A 5,000-nucleotide genomic window follows, 5' to 3' on the forward strand; every position below is an offset into this window, starting at 1 on the left:
CATCCCCTTCCGACCCCCCCCTCCCCGACATCCCCTCCCCATCATCACACACCCCCACCCTAACCCCCGTTACTCAACCCCAAGGGTAACCAACTCAGTCATGATCCCTAGGCAAAAAAAAAATAAATAAATAATAACAAACCACATCCCAGACAATGAAAAAAAAAAATAGCAACAAACTAAAATATATCAACATTAAGACTATCCCCATCCAGACGTAACCACGCCATCCACGCCCCTCACACAACAACAACAACAACAACAACCCCACCAAACACACTGCCTTTCCTTCCTCCTTCAAAAGCCTTTTCCTCCGAGTCTAATGCGCTAAGACCATCACACCTCCAACACTGAATGGGGGGGACGAGAGAACACCTCCAAGCTGGAGACCATCACAACAAAGACAGACAGTGAAGCCTGGGTTCGACACCCTGAGCCTCTCTACTGTACTAAAGTCCCACTCAAGAAGGAGGAAATATGGAAGACATACAGTGTTATAACACGACAACACATATAACCTAAGGTTGGGTATCCCTCGATGATATCTGTGTCCGTCATCCATACGTACCTGTGCAGGACCAGTGCAACAAAGCTGGACACCGTACCATCGACCTCTTCCTGAGCAACACCGCCACTACCTCCTCCTCCTCCTCCTCCTCCTCCTCCTCCTCCTCTTCCTCTTCCTCTTGAGATCCAGTGGGGGCGGCTAGGGCAACGCCCCTACTCTAGGAGGGAGGAAAACCGTGGGGAGAGCACGAACGCCCCCCTCCCTCTCCCTAACACTCCCCGCTCTCCGAAAAAAGTTTCTGATCTGTAGCATGCGTGGCTGCCAGAGCCGCCTCCCACCCACCTTGGCCGGAGACCGTCATTAGTGTATTACTATCTTGATGGCGAGTGTAGCGGGGGACGAAAAACTCTGCCCCACTCTACCCCACTCCCACCCGAGCCATCCTAGCCAACTCCTCTTCCCACTCTCCCACTCCCATCCGAGCCAAGTCTCCCCACTCCCCTACTCCTCACCAATACTTCAGCCAAACGGTAACCTCAACAATCAACCATCGCCCATTACTCTAACTCCATTCCAATTAAAAGGGATATATAAATCCCCTCCAATTTACGAATCACATTTCAAGTCTCCCGCGAATTACATTCACGTCTCCCTCGTAATCAACAAGGAGGAATTTACTCCCAGGGCAATTAGCCACAGGGTACAAAATAAACTCAGAAGCAATCAGCGAATAGCTGGCTATCTCCTGTTACCCCCCCCCCTCCCCCCACACCAAGCCACACAAGATAAGGGGTACAACCAAAATATTATTTTGAAGCTACGTAGGGCAACTGGTGTGTCATTTGAGGTTATATTTCCGACACGGTGATGTCAAATGCTTCGGAGGGAGCGCCCCCTCTCCTCAGATATACGCCTCATGGCATCCTCCGTCATTACACATGAACTATGACACGAAACTGCTGCTGCTTCGAACCACATGCGTGCTGGAGGACACGGCGCTTCGAATCCTTGGAGTCACGCAGCTTCGACCGTCTGGCCAACGGGGATGACATGGCTTCGAAAACACTAAAGGAAAATGGCATGACACACCGACTCTGCACGACACACCTCAACCAGACAGATTGGAGCTCCAAATAAATACAAAAAATAATCATAATAATATCCAGTAAAAGATGACCCCCCCCGGTAAACCAAGGAAACTTGTCGAGGCGAAGAATACTCAGTATACCACATGTAAGAGTACCAACCACGGGTTTACAAGAAGCCACTGGGCTGAGCTGTATCATACAACTTGTATTCATGTATCATACAACTTGTCTCTAGCCAGACTCCGTCACCACATCTGTTGTTCCATGTGACGACGTGGCGATTTCCAATTTGTATCGGCGATTTATATTTTCCGTAACTTTTCGTTCACCCACACGCGAGACCAAGTTTCTAATGACTTATTTTGGCTGCTGATATAGATAGATAGATAGACAGACAGAGACGTCCATACATACATATGGGTGTTACCGGACTCCACCTGCCTGTGGTTACACCGGGAGCGAAACGTCACATTCGGCGAGGCTGTGTCATTCGTCTGACGACGAAAGGCGAAGTGAAGTCTCGTCAAGCAACATTTCCCCTCTAGAAGAGTCCAACATTTCCCTGCTGCTGAAAGAAACGCAGCCTTGAAGCTGCTAGAGCCCCTTTCAAAGGAGATCCTGTACTTAATAATAATAATAATAATAATAATAATAATAATAATAATAATAATAACAATAATAAATAATATATTCATGTGCCATCTGCCTCACGTCACACTACACTGGATAACGCTACTTGCGTACAGAACAGCCATCTGCTGACGTATGGAAACCATGCTTAAGTACACCCCCTAACAGCTGGTGTCATACTTAAGTATCCTTAAGTAATCAAACATAGGAAACCATGCTTAAGTACACCCCCTAACAGCTGGTGTCATACTTAAATATCCTTAAGTAATCAAACATAGGAAACCATGCTTAAGTAGACCACGAGCATCTCTGGTGCTATACGAAAGTCAACTGAAGTGGTCAGACATCATCAGGTGCCATGTTAAGGTATATTTCTGTGTCCTCGCTATGTAAGTCAGAGTTCGCAAGAGCCAATTTGGCACTCTCCTTCCAATCCTGCGTGCCAAATGGCACATCAGGATGCACTTGGCACCCTCCGGAGGACAAGGGAGGGAAAATGTAAAAAAAAAAAAAAAAATGTTTTCACCAAAACTATTTAATTGAAACGAGCTGGCTGGCATCATGCGACAGCCCCCCCCCCCCCCTACAGGTCATTTACGTGGAAGGGGTCAAGAAACACGTGAAGTGAAAGACCCCATTCCCCCCCCCCCCTTTTTTTTTTTAAACGTCCGTATCATTATCTTGGCCCGACGTTTATTATCGACCATCGTGAATCTCACTGGGCATGGGGTGGGGGGTTTGATGCCCCACTCACCCACCCGCCCACCCCCTCCCCCTCGACACCCTTCACATACACACCACCAGACGTCTTGCTACGTCGAGTGCCATGTGTGGCTTAGTGGCATTGATGGGGGACGGAGGAGGAGGGGGGAGAAGGGGTTAAAATACGGGGCGAAGCAGTGCCACAGATGGTGCCACGCACTGAGGGAGGGGGCTAAATCAAGTCCCAGGTCAGCATGGCACTTCCCCGGAGAGGTAACTAGCCCCCCCCCCCTCCCTCCGCAGTCCCCAAGGGAAGGGGGGGTTCGCGACTGATTCACATACGGCTTGCGTCATCCATGAGGTTAGGGAGGTCATCTTATGCGATCCCAGGTCATCGAGATGGGTCGTCCCAGTCACCTGAGGGGGGTGTGGGGGGGTCACAGGTCATCGAAGAGGGCCATCACAGTCATCCACGAGGTCAGAGGTCATCCACCAGGAGCCATCGCAATCGAGTATGGATTCCCGGGTCATCCAGGGGTCACGGGTCACCCATGGAGCCATACGACGGTGGTCAAACCAATTCCGCTCCGGGCTGGAACCGTCACATTCCAGTCTCACATCTTCCAGCAGTTACCACACACACACACACACACACACACACACACACACACCGATGCTGACCTCCCGTCCATGATGAGGGATGCTGAACACATGGGAGGGAGGGGGGGGGGGGGGAGGGCATCTCAGTTTCGTGGTGATAGAGTGCTAAGCCACACGCACACTGACCACGATGGCGGACGGTGCGTTCTTGGTCTCTTTGACTGCGGGTCCGACTCTTTTTAAGGGACGCATCGTCGCGTTCAACGATCGCACCGACGTGTTCAACGATCGAACCGTCGCGTTCAACGATCGCACCGTCGCGTTCAACGATCGTATCGCCGTGCGCCAGCGATTACTAAACTGTGCATATCACCAGGACTCCTTGTGGTGCCTACCCCCTAACCACGGCACCACCTAAACTACCGACGGAGTGGCTCTCTCTCTCTCTCTCTCTCTCTCTCTCTCTCTCTCTCTCTCTCTCTCTCTCTCTCTCTCTCTCTCTCTCTCTCTCGTCTGGTACAGTACAAATAGGAGCACAGCATGTTTGTTGGCCTTGGTCTGTGTACCACGCAGATGTTCGTCTGTTTACACAAGTAGAGCGTGACGCCGCCCCACCCCGACTCAGAGGACCATGTCACATGCCCAAGCGCCTAGTGTGACACTCCGTGACACATTGACCACGCAGCATGTGACGCGCCGTATGTTACGTCCCATCTGTACTTCCACCACCACCACCATCTCCAGCTGCGCATATACACACACACACACACACACACATATATATATATATATATATATATATATATATATATATATATATATATATATATATATATATATATATATATATAGCACCCAGGCTGAGGCTTCCAGGGTACCTGCCTGCCTACCTACCTGACTCTCTCTCTCTCTCTCTCTCTCTCTCTCTCTCTCTCTCTCTCTCTCTCTCTCTCTCTCCAACCCCCGCTGGCCCACACCCCAACCAAACACGCCCACAAATAACCTCCTGCAGACCTCCACACCAACAACCCACCCACCTGAACATACCATAGCGAGTCCACAACTCTATACATAACACACACACACACACACACACACACACACACACACACACACTAATATTCATCTATAGCTCGTCTATATCACCTATATTCTAACTCACTACGATTTCTAAACATAGCTCAAAACTACCGATATCATTTTCATTATTACTATTAATATCATTATCATTATTTTCATTATTATTAGAAGCAGAATCATTATTATCATTACTATTACTATTAACATCATTATTATTATTATTATTATTATTATCATTATTATTATTATTATTATTATTATTATTATTATCATTATTATCATCATTATCATCATCATTATCATTACCATTATTTTTGTCTGTTCTCTCCACCCGTTACATCAAGCTGGGGTATGACGCAGGCCTGACTGGCCATGCACGGAATTGAGCGGGG

General features: G+C 48.6%; 1 protein-coding gene across 2 annotated transcripts in view; it reads right to left on the minus strand.

The window, feature by feature from the left end:
* Positions 1 to 5,000, minus strand: part of LOC139762504 (uncharacterized) — a 576,746-nt gene that overhangs the window by 522,055 nt on the left and 49,691 nt on the right. The window lies entirely within an intron of this gene.

Source organism: Panulirus ornatus, chromosome 43, assembly GCF_036320965.1.
Source record: "Panulirus ornatus isolate Po-2019 chromosome 43, ASM3632096v1, whole genome shotgun sequence".
Taxonomy (NCBI): Eukaryota; Metazoa; Arthropoda; class Malacostraca; order Decapoda; family Palinuridae; genus Panulirus; species Panulirus ornatus.